We start from the raw sequence: 18,577 nt of genomic DNA on the forward strand, positions 1-18,577 counted from the left end.
CAGCTCTCCCTGCTCTTGTTAATCATTTATTGCTAAGGACAAAGTCCAGCCATCTCCCCAAAGTAGTCTAGGTCAATACTTTAAGAAGAAGAAATACTGATTTATTTCTTAGGAATTCCGTTTTCTTCAAGCAGGTCCGTGAATTCCTTTATATGTGCGCATTAGTTTGAAAATATTTACTGACTATTCCTTTTTAAGCGCTGCACCAGACCCTGGGAATAGAATAAAGAAAATGGCCCAATCCATGCTCGAGGGGACTCGTCCCTTAGTGATGCGGGAACTTATGATTGTTATTTCCCCCAAAGAACACCATGCTTGAGTACCTTCCATGGTGGCGGGAATTTTTAAAAACTAGGTATTTTATTTACTACTGCACTTCTATCACCAAGAATAATGTTTGGCACAAAGTGTTGAATACCCAGTACATATGCCTTGAATTTTGCAATGTCCTCTTTCCAAAAACAACAAGGTCTTTAAACATGTTCTTTTCTTTTTTTTTTTTTTTTTTTTAATCGGTACCGGAGATCAAACTCACAACCGCCTGCTTGCAAGGCAGGTGCTTATGCCGCTGAGCTAAACCCCCAGCCCCTAAACATTTTCGCTTATGATTGCCATGTCCAGTTTAGTCCTGGAGGCATAATATTTTCATACTAATAAAAAAAATGAGGAAAAAGGAAATTCACTTGTTGTAATTTATTTTACTTCATTCTTCAATTTCACTTATTTTCTATGAAATGTTTGAAAAGCGTTGGGTAGTTATTTACAGTAAGTTTTATTTTGCCTCCTTTAGACCCACAGTGTGGAGTAGCAAGGGGAAGAGAGAGAACAATCAACCCAGGGCTTCAGGATTCCATCCCTACCTGTGGCAGGTGGGATTTTCTAGCAATAACTCCCAACACTCACACTCCTTATGCACTGTGGCTCCTGCTCCTACTGATGGTGGAAATTGTTTCTTCTTCGAGAATCTGTGACTCGGGGGTTGTGGATTAGTTGGAAGTGATGTGCTGTGGCTTCTGAGGCTGGATCATAAAGGGAAGTCTGAGCTGCCAGTTAGCTTTGGAGGCCTGAGACGTCTAGCCATCTGACTGGTTTCAAATCACCGCACTGGAGGCGGCCCCAGCTTGCCTGGGAAAGCGGAAGAGGGATGACACTACACTCTTTGAAGAAAGAGAATTCTCCATCCACCTCTGCATCCTCCTCTTTGTTCTCCCAGCGCTGGCTCCTGGCAATATTCCCTTGGAAGGTTACAATCAGAGTTCCCAGCTGAGCCGCTTGCAGATTCCTGACCCACAGAAATTTTGAAATATAATACAATAATTACTCCTGTAATCCATTGTATTTTTTAGTGGTGTGTTACTTAGAAGAGATAACTCAGTACTGATTAATGATTAAGGCTCAGTTTCCCAGGAATCATCACTATATTTCCTCAGCTCTCAAAAATATTTTTTCTTTTTTTTCTCACTTTTCTTACCTTGTTCCCACTCTCTTATTCTTTCTTCTCCTTGTTGTTGTTCTTCTTGTACTTGTTCTTCCTCTTGTTATTCTCCTCCTTTTTCCTCCTCTCTCTCTCTCTCTCTCTCTCTCTCTCTCTCTCTCTCTCTCTCTCTCTCCTTTGTGTGATTTTTTGCCCTAGTTTGTGAGAAGTGACCCTTCAGTACTGTGTTTGGTTTTCAAAGCGTGGTCAGTCAACTTGGCAAGGGTGAATAAAGCATCCAAATCTCTCCTAATACCTCAAATCCTTAGCAAAATAAAATAAAATGCTCTTCAAAATTACAGGAAAGAGCATGGAGGAAAAGAAGAAAGAAAGGAAAGAGGAAGAGCAGGAAGAGAAGAAGAAGGAAAATCAGGAGGAAGAAGAAGACCAGCGGCAGCAAGGAAGAGGGGCTGACTCACTCCATTTCTCATGATATACAATCTCGAAGCTATTCTAGCTCTTATCCTATTCAGAGCTCACCACTGTGAACTGTATTATAATTTTATTCTTTTCCAGGAGCAGAAGCAGTCACAAATTTCACATACATTGAATAATTTAAAATTAAATTTCTACATATAAATTGTTTCATCTACAAAAATAAGAACAGCAAACTTATGTTAACTCTTGCAGCCCTGCTGAAGAGAGATCATTTTGGTCCCTGGTGCTTTTCTTCCATTTGGTTCTTCCTATCAAACTGATATTTGGAACTTATTGTGAGTATAACTTCCTTTTCCACCTCCTTTTTATTATACAACAGATATCAAATACACTTATATTTAAAATGAATATTTTTCTTTAAAAATTTAGAAAACTAAACAACTAAGTGAAAAAAAAGAACAAAATCTTTTCAGAATAAATTAAAATATCTCTAATTTGGACTTATTTAGCTGAAAATGAATGTCCTAAGTGACAGCCAGAGCGAAGATGATGCTATTCTCAAGTGTGACTAGACCCAGACATTGAACATGTCAAGACTTTCTGCAAGTTTTTCGTCTCTCCTTATCTATGTGGAGAAATTTTACTGTCTCCCACATCACATGAACTTTCTCAGACAGCTTGGGGGTGGAAGAATTCAACCACAGGCAATTTCAGTCTGAGTCTACCATTGATTCTCACAGGTGACCTCCCAGGAAAGAAATACCTCATCCAGCTGACTCTCTGTCTTTATTTGGAAGCTGTAATCTTCAGAGGTCCTGCCTGCAAATTCCTTTCTGGGTGTGAAACAACTTCCCCAGCCCACATAAATGAGCTGGCAAACAGCAGTGGGTTCTGGTCCCCCTGGATCACCCCTCATGAATGTCCAGCCAAGTTTGACTGGATGTTCAACTCCGAACACACTTCTACTGGCATGAAAAGTTAACCTTATGATAACCCTCAGTATGTCACCTGAAGTAAAAATTCCCTCCCACTTTGATTGCCTAATTCATGTGATAATTCAGACATCTTTGAAATTCTTAATACCTAGGATCTTCTGTTACAGATTACAGATTGCCTCTAAGCCTCTATGGGAGAAAAAAAAAGGAATAATATTAAAACACCTGTCCTGTGCCAAGTACACTCTAGTTTCCTTGAATATATTTCACATCAGTTTCTTGCCACAGTGTAAGCAACTATCTTAAATTCTCTGTGCTAGTTCATTTCTACACCTCGACTGTTGGACAAAAGCTAGTTCTACTTTAGCTGCTGGTGTTTTAGAGGACCAAACATAGCAGGTCTATTCTGCAACAAAACTTAGAACAAGTTAAGAAACAGGAAGATGAAAATTTTCAAAGTTCTTTGTTAAATTAAAAAAAAAAATTGGCTTGGACAACTTGGCTTGGATTTGCTCATAAATAGGTTCTGTAACTTTCAGTTCAGTGCTCATCCTCCCATAATTCCTGATGCCACAGATTTTGGGTCAGCCTAGCTGAAGAATTTGTGCCTACAAAGTTCACATAATGTTTTGGGGACAACAGGAGCAGAAAGAAAAGTGAATCTACGGTATCTCAATTATTTAATGAACTTTTTTTTCTTTTAGGAGCTGTCTAGAGATGTCTATTGCTATTCCCGGAGAGAAAGTTGAAGATATAGTGCAGAAATAAGCAGGGGCCATTATTCTTATGAGGGAAACTCCAGAACTAATGAACTGGGAGGAAAGGAAATAATAGTCTAACACAGGGAACTTAATGCTGGCTCTTATTTGAAATTCCCAAGAAACACCTCACTTGCTATCCACCCCCTCAATAATGAAAATTCTCTAAAAAAGGACATAGCTGGCACTTTTTATGACTTTCATAAATTATGTAAAATTAATTCCCAAACACATCAGTTTTCCAAAGTTTCCTTTTCTGTCATGTAGTTTGCTCATGGCTGGTGTGTCCCCCAGTTTTGGGTACTGACATCTTGCCCTTCCTCCACTCTATTGTAACATGGGATGCCTGGGATCTTTACAGAAGAGGTCCTGAGGTCATCGAGGATGCTGTCCTTGGAAGGAATTAAGATAGTTCTCATGGAACTCTTGACTTCTCACAAAAGTGAGTTACGGGAATGAGCCTCACCTCTAAATTGCTGTTTGTCTTCCTGACTGGACCGTATGCTTCTCACCAGACTTGAGTTGATGTGGGCACCATACCTTGAATCTCTATATCTGTGAGCTAAATTACCTTTTAAACTCCCTCAGGTCCTTCATTCTTGTGATGAAAAAATCATTACCTATTGTTACGCTGCGAGGTCCCTTATTGCACCCTCTGCCTGTTGTACACAAACTGACTTCTTTAACTCTTTTCCAGAATCCTCACCCATTCCTCAGGTTTTCTTCGAACATTTACCCTCTGCCCTATCTTATTTCTTCATTCTTGTCTAATCACACCTGTTCCGTTCATCACCAGAAGGCCATTAGGATGCTCTATGAAGATGCTCTATCCTTCCTTAGATGGCACTGGTTAAAGAAGGTGATATTAAAAGTTACCTTACAAGGGGCTGGGGGTTTAGCTCAGTGGCATAAGCGCCTGCCTTGAAAGCAGGCAGTTGTGAGTTTGATCCCCAGTGGAATACTTTTGACTTACATCTAGACTTACATCTAGACTGACTGACTTCTGTAAGTCAGGTTCTGTGCTCTGCTAGTAGAGGTTCAAAGGTGTTACAAAGGTCAGTGTGTTCCACCTCTTCCTGCCATGCTCAGTCCTGCTTCACCTTCGGGTTTGTTTCCATCCTGAAAGCAGTGTGGTTCTCAGGGGCTCCCCTAGTTCCTTTTGGTTTCTAAAACGAAACACCTTACATTGGTACTTCATTTTTTTTTTTTTTTTTTGTACCAGGAATCTACAAGAGCTATATCTCTCACCCTACATTGGAGCTTTATGAAAACCAGAAAACAATTGCCACTATTCTTCAGGCTAGGAAGACTAAGAGCAAGGCGGCAGAGAATCAGGGTCTAATGAAGATTTTTCTCATTTCTTTGTCTTTATATGGCAGTGGTGGTGAAAGGTTTTCTCCACCATCTTCTACACGGGCATTGATGTAATTTGTGAAGACAGAGTCCTTGTGGCTTACTCACTCACAAAGGGACCCGCTGTTTAAGGGTAACACAGTGGAAGTTAGATTTAAGTCTGAATTTTAAGGGACCACATTCAGGCCATAGCAGGGGAATTCTTTATTATGTCCTTTTTTATTTGTATCTTATAAATAAACCTGATAAATCCTCTATCCTGGCAGTGTACGTCTCCGTTTATCAGCTATCTCAAATCACTTGCTGATTCATTAGCTACATTTTAGATGATGTATAAGTAACCTTTTGCTGGTGTGTTGATTTGTTTGACAAAATTTCTGACATGCACAATTTAAAGGAGGAGAATTTTATTCTGGTTTACAGTTTCAGAGGATTCAGTCCCTGATCATTTTTTGGCTCTGAGGCAGAAATAGCATGGCAGAAGGACTTACTGGAGTAAATCTGCTCACATCATGGCACCTAGAAATCAAAGAAAAGAGAAAGAGCGAATGTACAGATAAGAACAGGCCTTCCAGGAGGATCAAAGACCCTCCCTCCTAATCAATAACACATCCAGCTGTAAACTATTAATGGTCTTGACTTGAGGTTCTTTACCAATTTTTCTGATTTGTTTTGATTGGATTTGTTCTGTTTTGTTTTGTTGGATTTTACTATCTTTAAAATAAAAAGAAATTTACAACACCCCATGATGCAGTCTACTTCCAGAAATCTCACATCTGACCCATCAAATTTTGGAGGATATTTTAGATATAAACATAACAAATGCTCATATAAATTATTTAGCTGTCATTTTGGGATAGGTGGTAAAAATCAGGACTGATCAGAATAAAGTTGAACCATATGCTTATTCTAATTATAATAATAAAATCTATATCAAATGCTGACATTAGTTTTACCAGTGTTAAGTATGTGTTGCAATGCTTTGGTTAAAAGGTTACTGATAAAAACAAATACTGATAAATACAACTAATAAGAAGTTGTATTTATTTGGTTTTTCCCATTAAAGCCTTTGTCCATATCTGAAATTTTAGTTTGCTAAGATTTTGCACTTAGTCTTTCCATGTAACATCTTCTCTGTCTGTATAATCTAATCTATTTTAATTGCATCATTTATTATCTTTTTGCTAATGATACTACAGTTTTATCTCCAACCTATGGTACATCTACAAACTTCAAATATAGTACTGGATGAAGACAAATGTTGGACATGATGAGGTGGCTGTTCCATGAACACAGATCTGACAGCTGAGTTTTGAGAAGGTACCCAACACTATTCTAAAGTGGTTATGTATTATTGTTTAATTTTAATAACTATATGAGTTTAGCAGTTCTATTAATATATTAATAACAATTCTGTAAAAAAAGACCCAATACAATACACACATATATGAAGAAATTTAGTCTAAGGAATTGGCTGTCAAAATTATGGAGGCCAGCAAGAGTGAAAGAATATCAAATGATGCAGTTCATATCCAAAGTGTACCAGGCTGAAAACACAAAAATTAGTCAATGCCTCAGCTTAAGTTTGAACACTTGCTTCTACAGAATTGTCTCATTTTCAGAGATCAGTCTTATTCTTTTCAGATCTGCAACTGGTTTGATGATATCCAGTCATTCTATGAAAGGCAGGATGTTCACTCAAATTCCACCTATATTAATCTCAGTCAAAATTTCCCTCACACAAACAGCCAGAGAAATCATCATAATCACTTACCATATTAAGTATGAAATAAACCTGGCCTTGCAGAGATAATTCACCCAAGGTCACACTAGTAATAAATACAGGAGTTGGGATTCAAAACCAGGGAATCTAACTCCAGAAACTCTTCTCTCAACCATCACATTATTTTAAAATTTTCAATCTCAAGAACAAACTCATCAGAATGTTATGTCTCTTGCCATATCCCATATGTCACTGAAAGAAATGATTCTACTTAGTTTTCTAAGTTATCTATCTAGAAGTCACTTTGAGTGCTCTGTCATAGTCAAATTATTCCTTCAAAAAAAGTTTCCTCTTGTTTCTTACATGTATATACATGACTGCACCAATTTCTAAAAGTGAAAACCTTAAATTGAAGTTCTTTCTTCACTATGGATAATATCTCATCCATACGTTATGTTATGACAGAAATACTTGATCTCGTTCTCTAGCACCTTTTTTAGGTATTATTTCCCCAGATCTGGAGAATATTCCTGTGTCCCTGTCCCTACACAAAAGTGTGTACAAATGCACATAGAAACTCAGACCACCTACCTAAATTCCAATGGTCAATTAGTAGTCTGTTTTCTTCAGCATCATTAATTGATCTAACAAGAGCTAGTGAATTGGTTCCTTAATGCTTTCCCAGTCTCATGTTTCAAAGCATGTTCACTGTGCTCTAATTACCTGATATTCTGGTCTTAATGTTTTCCTTAGATTTATGTGTTGGAAACGTAATCTCCCATGCAATCTTCCCATATTGGAAGATGAGATCAAATGAGACTTATTTAGATAATGAGAGCATCACGAACTGTCCAGTGGTTTAATATTGCTATAGAAAAGCTTTCAGGGAAGGCTTCACTATCTTTTGTCCTTCTGCCATCTACCATGTCAGAGAAAAGCTCTAACCAAATGTTGACACCGTGACTTTGGACTTCCCAACCTACAGAACTGTCAGCAATAGATTTCTATTCCCTATGAATCAGATATTCTAGTAGATAGTCTCAGATGTTCTGTTACACTGGTATGGCATGAAATAAGAAAACTGGTTACGTATACTCTACAAAATGTACTGCATGCAGTCCTCCACATTTAATACAGTGCCTCCAAATGATGCCTGCATGTAATAAATACCTTTGGGATTCCATCTCTGTGTTTTTTCTCACATGTCAGCTGCATCTCTCTTGAACTTGTAATTTTTAGCTCAGGCATGCTGTACTGAAATACAAATCCATGTCAAAACACAGCATCATAAAACTGTAAAACAAATGCTTGTTGCTTCTTAGTATACATTCTTCACATTTCACTGTGCAGGTTGTATGCTAATCAGTCAGTACACAGTCACATTATTGGTGATTTGATAGATTAGTGATGAAGATACTGCATTTCATATAAACTAATAAGTAAATAATACTTAACAAAAACTATTCACGTTGTCAGCATTATACCTAAGAATGGCTATTAAGGGAGAGTGGAACGAGCCATAGAAATGGTAGTTTCCAGGTAGAAATTATGGTTTAAAATACAGTAAAACAGGAGAAATACAAGACCAGAATCCATGGCTAGAGAAAAGAGAAGGACCAGGATGGGAGCAGTCTGAAGCTTGACCATATGGCCGGAATTGTTTTTACCATTAGAGAACAGAAATATAAGGAGTGGCAAAGTCAGTGTCCCAGGAGTCTGGAGAAGGTTTATTTGAATTTTATAAGCATGTGACTACTCGTCATTCGTATATAGCTGGATCATGTATAGTTCGGCCGGCACTTCCAGGTTACTGAAAAGAATCAACCATAGTCACAAATAGAGTAGAAAACTGCACCATATCTGTGGGAAAAGGTTAGAAAGCACTGATAATAACTATAGAAATTTATTTTATGTTTTTTTACACTTTTTATTTCTTTTTATCGGTACCAGGGTTCGAACTCACGACTGCCTGCTTGGAAGGCAGGTGGATGCCACTGAGCTAAATCCCCAGCCCGTTTTACATTTTTGATGTTGTGCAAAAGGCTGGTGCTAACCAGAAGTACAATAAAAGTCATTTCCGACTGATATTTTAAGAGTTTGCTTAACCAAAAGGAGCTTTCTCAGCCAAGAGCATTCTTCTTTGCTTCTTCCTTCTATTTTTCCCTTGGGGTCCCCTGGACCCCCACCCATGTCTATCCTACAGCACAATAACTAAGTTATTCTGCCAATGCCTGGGATCAAAGTCCACGGGTAGCACACCCTAGCTACGTGGGCTTGGCCAAGTTGCTCAAGCTTTATAAGTCTTAGTTTCCTTGTTTGGCAAAGTAAGAATATAATAATGGCTGCATATCAGAACTGTGAAAATTAAGGAGCTATATGAAATCTTAAGAGTGCTTGCACAGAAGCTCTAGGGTGTTAGATGCTGTTTTCAGAGCTAGATCCAAGCTCCTATGCTTGAGTAACACTTTATGCAAACCTCTTTACCCTCCTTAGACTTTGTCCTTTTTTTCTCTGTCTTGCCCCTGAGCTGGAAGGTCTTTGAGGGCAGGTTTTATGCTCTGTGTACTCTTGAGTTTAGATCATAAGGACTAGTACTGACCACGCTGGTAAATCAATAAACCATGTGAGAAATACACTGCAACTTCCCTTGTGTCTTCAAATATAAAAAGGATCCATTAGAATACCACAATTTGTTTAAAACTTAGGGGGAAAGTAAAGGAATCCAATCTATTCCCAAGTTCCTGGGCACAGGCCAACAAGAGCAAAGGAGATTGCTTCAAAGTGCAATCTGGAAGTTGCTTCTGCTTTGTTTAAAAATTTCAATATATTATAGTAATTAAACTACTTTACGACCTCATTGAAATCCTGCAAGGCTTAATTAATGTTGGTAAAGTGTTTTGTGATCCTCAGATGAGAAGCGCAAAAAATGTTAAAGAATGATTATTATTATCACTGATAACATCTTAAATGACTGCACCTGAATTTGCTAATTAAATCCTGGATATGACCATGTAGAAACATAAGCAAATTCATTTGTACCACAAGAACTAAGTGTCACTTAGAAAGATGCAGACATATTTTATAGTCAGATTTCCATTGCTGTGACAAAATACTTGAGAAAATTAATTTTAAATGAATAGATAATTTGGTGATTTTTGAAAATAACAGCTTCATTGAACTAAAATTTGCATACTCTACAATTTATAAACTTAAATTGTATGATTCAGTAAATTTTAGCATACTGACAGTGTTGTACAACCATGACGACAGTCAAACTTATATGATAATTATCTCAGAACACAATACTCTACCCACTATCTTTCATCTAATTCCTACACCCTAAATCCAGGCTATCACCGAGCTTCTCTCTATTTTTACAGATTTTCCTAGGCTTATAACAGCAGTAAAGACCTTAACTTGTCCAAGGAAAGGCAAATCCTGCAATATGAGCCTTCACACCATATTAGAGTAAAATTAGAACTCAGTGGCAGAAACATACCTGGAACACAATAAATTTTTCTTTCTATTATATCTTTTATTTCACATTTTGTTTATATATTAATTTTTTCATGTAAGGGAAAGACTGTAATATCAACCTTGTGCATCTGATTTACACTTAACTCTCTGGTCTCAAGGTACATCCATTTTCCTATGAATGCATCAAGTTCCTTTTTTATGGCAGAGTAGTACTCAATTGTGTATAAATACAACTTTGTCTTTATCCATTCATTTGTTATAGGCATATAGCTGTTTCTAATTATGAATTTTGCTGTTATAAGCCTGTGGTATGATCTTTTTAACATTTTGAGGAAGCTATTTTAGGAATAGCTGGGTCAAATGGAATTTTTTTAGACTTTTTTTGAGGAAAGGACTGGATAATTTTAGGTTCACAGTTCCAAAGGTTTCAGTCTAGGGTCTTCTGTCCTGGTTGTTTTGGGGGAATAGTGGCAGAAGATTATAGCAGGGTAATATTGTTCATCTCATGGTAACCAGAAATCAAAAAGAAGGAAAAGAGGGGAAAGGGTCCCTAAATGCCTTCAAGGGCATACAGCCAACAACCAGCCTGCACCTGCTACACCCCAATTCCTCAAGATTCCCCATCTCCCAGTAGGCTGGGGACCAAACCTTTAACACAGGAGCTGTCAGAGGCCACTTCAGCTCCAAACCATACTACATAAGTAAATGCAGCATTTTTCAGTGTAACCATTTTTTAGAGATGAAACATTCTAAAAAAAGATGATAAGGGATGAACAAAGTTAACAGCATAAACGCAGACCATGGGCCTCCACTGTCTAAACAGGCATCTCCTCTTTATAAACACTCTCCATGAAGTACGGGGTCAGGAAGACCTATGCAGGAAAACTGGTTGGATGACATAGCTTCTTTGTAAACTTGGGAAAATTCCTTAGTGCTCCTCACTGATCTGTAAACTCTGTGAGCAGCAGGGGCTTTGAATGTCATGTTCAAACCTCTCTGCCAGGTTATAGCATAAGGTTAAGCACATAGTATGTGTTCAATATGTATCCATTTTAATGTATGTGTGATTATAAAACTGTTTATATGAAATACTTAAAATACAATATCAACAGCATTTAAAAGATTGATCGCTTCTATCTTCTGAAGTGCCATAATTCCATCTTCTGGAATGACTTGTTCCCCAGGAGTTCTGGATAACTGGATTTTACTGTCCTGTTTCCATAACAATTCTGATTTTGAAGGGCACTCAATCATGAAGTCTTATCAAAGTCTTTGCTCATGATATTCTGTTTAGGTATTGCTGAATAACAAACTGGTTCAGAATTTAGTAGTGTAAAACATCCATCTTATTAGGCTCACAATTTGGACAGGGTAGAGTCACAAAGTCTTTCCTCCTTACTTGGTTACAATGAGGACCTCAACCCAGGTGGCACAAGTGGCTGGCTTTGGTGAGGAAGCTCAGTGAGGACCATACATAAGAAGTACCTGATCTCCCAAAAACATTTTCAATTTTTCTTTGCATTATATCTCTTTAGGCTTCTTAATTCAGAAGCCTGGTATCTGCTTTGGGCTGCATATATAACACAACCCAGACCGGATGACTGCTGGTTGATCTCTCTCCTCTCCTCTCCTCTCCTCTCCTCTCCTCTGCTCTGCTCCTCTCCTCCTCTCCTCTCCTCTCCTCTCTGTCTCCTTCTCTTTTTCATTCTCCCTCTTTCTCCTTTTTCTCTTCCTCACTCTCTCCCTCATTCTCTTCCCTACTTGTACCTCCTTTAGCTCTCTGTCTCTGTCACTCTTCCTGTCCCTGTCTCTTTTTTTATTTTAATTTTTTATTTAAAGAAAATAAAACTTAATAAAGTGAATCACAAAACAAGACTGTGTAAGTGATACAGGATTTCAGAACAAGATAATAGGAAATCAACAATGGCTAGCATAATGCCTCTTGTCTTCAAAATAGCTGCCCATACAATCAATCAGACAGTAAAATAAACCCAAACAGAACAGAATAGAACTAATACAAATAAAACAAATGAACAAAATATATGACTTCAAAACAAGATAATAAATTCAAAATGGCTACCATAATAGATCTTGTCATCTTTGAAACAGCTGCCCATGCTATCAGATACAATAAAATCAAACACCTTGTCATCCTGTTTCCGTCTCTTTTTGTCTCTGCCTCTCAGGCTCTCAGTCTCTCAGTCTCTCAGTCTCTCAGTCTCTCAGTCTCTCAGTCTCTCCCCCCATCCCACACCACTGCGTCTCATCACCAGCTGGAAGTTTTCTAAACAATGGTGGTCTCAGGGATTCTTGCATGGCAGTTGACTTCTTATGGGATAAACATTTCAGGAAGCATAGGCAGAAGTTGCACTAATTCTTATGATCTCATTTTAGAATCCTAAAACATTTCACCACTTTGATGGATCAAGCAAATGGGCATCCAAGATTCACAAAGAGAAAATTAAACCATCTCTTAGTGTTAGTAGTAGCAAAAAATTCCAGTTTAACTTTTATCTTTCTCATTAAGAAACAAGCAGCTGCCTCAATTTTCTGGCAATTTGGAAACCATTGTGCAAGACTGTACTTTGCTGGATGTGCTTTCTTAGAATGGGTAGCTCTGTGATCCACTTGATGGTGTAAGAGAGAGAGCTATAAACTTAAAATGATCTCTTAGCCTCTCGTCTTGTATCTTCATCTTTCTCAGAGAAAAATCATGTCTCTTTTACCTATATTGCTGAATTACTGAGAAGATACTCAAATATGAAAATCTAGAAATCGTATGCAGATGCTATATATTGTCAGTAAAATTCAGGAAGGAAACTATGTCCACTAGGATTTCCAAGCCTAATTAGGAAGAGTTCACTGCCTGGAATTCCTGGGTTCATTAAGACTGCAGCACATGTGATACCAGGAATCAAAACAGTGGTTCATGCAATTTGTGGGTCAGATTTCACTCTCTAATTTGAGGGCATGGTTACAGTTGTGTCTGACTGTTTCTAAGAAATAAACTCAGGTTTCCTAGTTGCACTGCCTCTGTCTCAAACATGAAGACACATAAAGCAAAATTCTGCCATATATATGATAAAAAATCTAAACATTTTATAAATTTTTATCTAAGTTTCTTGATTTATGAAAGTGAATTCAATCATTTGCGCATTGTGGGAACAGAAGACTGATTTTTTAACCATTGCTAACAGTCATCTGGGAAGAAAATCATATCTGGAAAAGAAAAAGCTTCTTTGGAAATCTGGCAAGCTGTTTCTACTGTAATCTCTAAAGTCTCTGAGACTTAGAAGTTTGGGTCATGTGTATGGTTTTCAAAAATGTGGGTGCTCTTTCATTTTGTGCTGCTGAATATGTTTATCATATCCTCTGGGATTGTTTTTAGAAAGCTTTCCTGGATCAGTGTTTAAACATGATCTTTAAATTGGTGAAGCCAATGCGGCACAGAGGCAATGACAGCAGTATAGCGTGTCACAGTCCTTGGGACACAACTCTGATCCGGTTTCTTTTGAAGACAATGAGGTCAGGCTACTTGAATTGCAGCAAGTTTTAAATTCCATGGGCCTTTTTCAAATATGTGGACGATGTTGGCATGAATCTATAGAATTATAAACAAAGTATAAATTTAAAATTAAATAATGGGGGACTCTGGATTTCTGCGCCCAGACTGCTGGAGTTCCCTCAGGCTTCCAGGTGCAGTGAAGGAGAGAGGTGGGTTTGAGGCTTCCACATCAGCCTCCCCATTCCCTGCTTCATTTGGAGACCTGCTGAGCTCCCGATAGGTGGGCTGGCCTACACTACCAGCCTAGCCCAGCCTGTTTAGCTGCCGCGCCTGGCCATAGGTCTGCAGAGGAGGAGCTGGGCAGATCTGGGGTGCCCTCACTGGCCTCTCTGCGTGTCTGGAGGACTCTGGATATCTCTGCAACCAGGGAGGGTCCACAGGTTCCTGAAGCACTGGGGCCTGTGGTGAGTACCCTAACCCGGCTGCAATTGAAGAACTGTGGAGCTTCCAAGGGGCAGGTGGGCGCACAGTGTCCCTGAGGCCCAGCTTGTCTGGAACTGCGGAGTTCTGAGCAGGCAGAGGAGGGCCACTGGTTCTGTAGGCCTAATGGCTTGGAGTAGCGCGGCGCCAGAGTCTCAAGAGCTCCAAACATAGAAGGGGATTTTCAACAGATCCTGAGGAAGCTATCAAATAACACTTGAAACACAGAAATATAGGAAAATGACAAAACGAAAGACCAAATTACAACCTCAAACCTCCAGCCCATCTCAAGAAACCCTAGGAGCGATGTATATAGAAGAAAATATATCCCATCCACCTCATATATTGGACACAATAGCCACTGAAATTGACAAGCAACTCCAGGAAGCTTTAAAGAAATTCAAACTCGAAATAATCTCCCAGATAAAAGAAGAAATGATAAAAGAAATGAAAGAGACTCTAAATATATCTAAAGAAAACACAGATAAAAAATTGGAGGAACTAAACAAAAAGATAGAATCCCTAGACGAGCAATATAAGAAACAAACAGAATACATAATGCAGATACACAGAGATATACAGGAAATAAAAAACTCCACTGAAAGTTGTAAAAACCGCCTTAATGAAAGTGAAGATAGAATTTCAGACCTTGAAGACAGGATTGCAGCTAGTGAACAGGAAAGGAAAGATCTTTTGAAAATAACAAGGAACCAGGAAACAACAATTCAACAACTGCAAGACGATGCAAAGAAGAATAACATAAGAATGATAGGGATTAATGCAAGAGAGGGAGACAACATGAAGGATGTCAGGAGGATATTTAGAGAAGTAATAGCTGAAAATTTCCCAAGCATGAGATCAGAAACTGACATCAGGATCAGTGAAGCATATAGAACTCCAAACAGTCATAACCAAAATAAAACTACACCCAGACATATAATAATCACCATCCCAGAAATCCAACACAAGAATAGATTATTAAAAGCTGTCAGAGAGAAAAGACAAATCACTTATAAAGGAAAACCTATCAGAATCACAGCAGACTTCTCAGCACAAACGATAAAGTCAAGAAGAGCATGGAGTGAAGTATTCCAGATCCTAAAGCAAAATGATTTCCAACCAAGACTGATATATCCTGCAAAACTATCATTCAAAATAGATAGTGCAATATGATACTTCCATGACAAAGAACAGCTGAAGAACTTCATGAACACCAAACCAACCCTGCAAAAAATATTGAAAGACAGTTTAGATACACAAAGGAAAAAACCACTAAGCAAAGCAAATAATTAAACAGAACCGAAAGATAAAGATGCAACAGCAGAGAGATAACATTCCTACAATTAACCAGCATTTAACAGTAATAACCATTAATGTAAATGGTCTCAATGCACCAATCAAAAGAAACAGACTAGCAGAATGGATCAAGAAACAAAATCCAACCATATGCTGTTTACAGGAAACCCATCTAACCCAGAAAGATACTCACAGACTGAAAGTCAAAGGATGGAAAACAATTCTTCATGCAGCAGGAATCCAAAAAAAGGCAGGAGTAGCCATTCTGTTTGCAGACAACGTGAACTTTAAACCAACAATGACCATAAAGGACAAAGAAGGTCACTACATACTCGTAAGGGGAAAACTCCAAGAGGAAGAGATAACTATCTTAAATATATACGCACCAAACTCCAGAGCACCCAGTTATATAAAACAATTATTAACAGAAATGAAAACTCAAATTATCAGTAACACAATTGTAACAGGAGACCTTAATACACCACTGACACCAAGGGACAGATCAACCAGACAGAAAATGAGCAAAGAAATAACAGAACTGTGAACAAATGGGTTTGATAGACATATACAGAATGTTCCACCCAACAACATCAGAATACACATTCTTCTCAGCAGTACATGGATCATTTTCTAAAATAGACCATATATTGGCTCACAGAACATATTTAAGCAAATGCAAAAGAGTTGAAATCATCCCTTGCATATTATCGGATCATAGCGCTCTGAAATTAGAAATTAATGACAAAGGATACTGCAAAAATTCCGCAAACACATGGAAACTAAATAACACACTCTTGAGTAATCAGTGGGTCACAGAAGAAATTAAAGAAGAAATTAAACAATACCTAAAAGAAAATGAAAATGCAGATACAACTTACCGGAATCTGTGGGATGCAATGAAAGCCGTTCTGAGAGGAAAATTTATTGCACTGAGTTCCCACATCAGGAAAACAGAACGAATACAAATAAATAACTTGATGCTACACCTCAAACAGCTAGAAAAAGAAGAGCAAGTCAAGCCCAAAGCCAAAAGAAGAGAGGAAATTATAAAAATCAGAGCAGAAATCAATGCAATAGAGACTAAGAAAACAATCCAAAGAATCAACGAATCAAAGAGTTGGTTCTTTGAAAGAATAAATAAAATCGATAAGCCCCTAGCCAACCTTATTAAAAAAAGGAAAGAAAAAGCTCAAATTCATGCAATAAGAAATGAAAAAGGAGAAATCACTACAGACCCAATAGAAATACAGAGGATCATCAACACCTATTTCGAAAACCTCTACTCTCAAAAGTTTGATAACACAGAAGAAATAGACAGATTCTTAGAAGCATATGAAGTACCAAAGCTAGATCAAGAGGATATAAAACTGTTGAATAACCCAATCTCTGCTAATGAAATTGAGAATGTAATTGGGTCCTTGCCCACCAAGAAGAGCCCAGGCCCAGATGGATTCACTGCAGAATTCTACAAGAAATATAAAGAAGACCTAATGCCAACACTCCTCAAACTATTCAATGAAATTGAAAGGGAAGCAATCCTTCCTAAGTCATTCCTGGAAGCAAATATTACTCTAGTACCAAAACCTGAGAAAGACCCAACTATAAAAGAGAACTATAGACCGATCTCCCTAATGAACACAGATGCAAAAATCCTCAATAAAATATTGGCAAATAGGATCCAGCAAATCATCAAGAAGATTATACACCATGACCAAGTGGGATTCATCCAAGGAATGCAAGGATGGTTCAACATACGCAAATCAATAAATGTAATCCACCATATCAATAAAGCCAAAAGTAAGAATCACATGATCATCTCTATAGATGCAGAAAAAGCCTTCGATAAGGTCCAACACTTATTCATGATAAGAACTTTACAGAAAATTGGAATAAATGGTCTTTACCTCAATATAATAAAGGCCATTTATGACAAACCAACAGCCAGCATCATACTAAATGGCCAAAAATTGAAAGCCTTTACTTTAAAATCGGGTACAAGACAAGGATGTCCTTTATCACCACTCCTATTTAATATAGTACTGGAAGTACTAGCCAGAGCAATTAGGCAAGAAAGAGAAATAAAAGGGGTAAAGATAGGAAAAGAAGAAGTTAAATTATCATTGTTTGCAGATGACATGATACTCTACATAGAAGACCCCCTAAACTCCATTGAAATACTCTTAGAGACAATAAATAAATTCAGTAATGTGGCTGGATACAAAATCAATACTCAGAAATCAATAGCATTCCTATACACGAACAACAAAATTACAGAGAGGGAAATAAGAGAAACTGGACTATTCACATTAGCAAGCATAAAAATGAAATATTTAGGAATTACTCTTATGAAAGAAGTGAAAGACTTATACAGTGAAAATTATAATACACTGAAAAAGGAAATTGAAGATGATCTCAGAAAATGGAAAGACATCCCTTGCTCATGGATAGGAAGAACAAACATTGTGAAAATGGCCATTCTCCCAAAACTGTTATACAGATTCAATGCAATCCCAATAGAAATACCATCAATATACCTTATAGATCTAGAGAAATCACTCCTAAATTTCATCTGGAACCAGAAGAGACCTAGAATCGCAAAGGCAATTCTAAGCAGCAAAGACAAAGCAGGAGGCATCACAAACCCTGACTTGAAGTTATACTACAAAGCAACAGTAGTAAAATCAACATGGTATTGGAATCAAAACAGAGCTGAAGATCAGTGGAATAGATTAGAAGATACAACCACAACTACGAACACACTCAACCACCTTATCTTTGATAAAGGAGCCAAGCAGGTTCACTGGAAGAACGACAGTCTCTTTATTAAATGGTGCTGGAAAAACTGGCTCTCCATTTGCCGAAAACTAAAGCTAGACCCATGTCTATCACCATGTACTAAATTAAAATCTAAATGGGTCAAAGATCTGAATATTAAAACAGAAACACTAAATCTATTGGAAGACAAAATAGATAGAAACCTTGGAGACATAGGAGTAGGTAAAGAATTCATGAACAGGACTCAAACCGCACGGGAAATACTTCCCAGAATCAATAACTGGGACCACTTCTTATTAAAAAGTTTCTGCATGTCAAAAGAAATCTCCAGCATAGTGAAAAGAAAACCCACAAACTGTGAAAAGATTTTAGTGAACTCTCTCTCAGACAAGGGCCTCTTGTCTAAAACATATAAAGAATTAA

The 18,577-nt window shown here is 37.8% G+C and overlaps 2 long non-coding RNA genes across 2 annotated transcripts in view; one reads left to right on the forward strand and one right to left on the reverse strand.

The window, feature by feature from the left end:
- Window positions 1–2,102: 2,102 nt before the first annotated feature.
- Window positions 2,103–5,132, forward strand: LOC134474089 (uncharacterized). The gene is made up of 3 exons (XR_010044692.1): window positions 2,103–2,187; window positions 3,907–3,987; window positions 4,768–5,132. It is a non-coding gene; the product is annotated as an uncharacterized LOC134474089 (long non-coding RNA).
- A 156-nt stretch (window positions 5,133–5,288) lies between these two features.
- The window catches only part of LOC134474076 (uncharacterized), a 176,482-nt gene continuing 163,193 nt past the window's right edge, over window positions 5,289–18,577 (reverse strand). The window contains exons 5-6 of the long non-coding RNA XR_010044671.1: window positions 7,792–7,875; window positions 5,289–5,417 (exon numbers count right to left, since the gene is read on the reverse strand). This is a non-coding gene — a long non-coding RNA (uncharacterized LOC134474076). The remainder of the gene's footprint in view (window positions 5,418–7,791; window positions 7,876–18,577) is intronic.

The sequence above is a fragment of the Cavia porcellus genome, unplaced genomic scaffold (genome assembly GCF_034190915.1).
Source record: "Cavia porcellus strain 051 isolate PalLab524CR breed Dunkin Hartley unplaced genomic scaffold, mCavPor4.1 scaffold_30, whole genome shotgun sequence".
In the NCBI taxonomy this organism is placed as follows: Eukaryota; Metazoa; Chordata; class Mammalia; order Rodentia; family Caviidae; genus Cavia; species Cavia porcellus.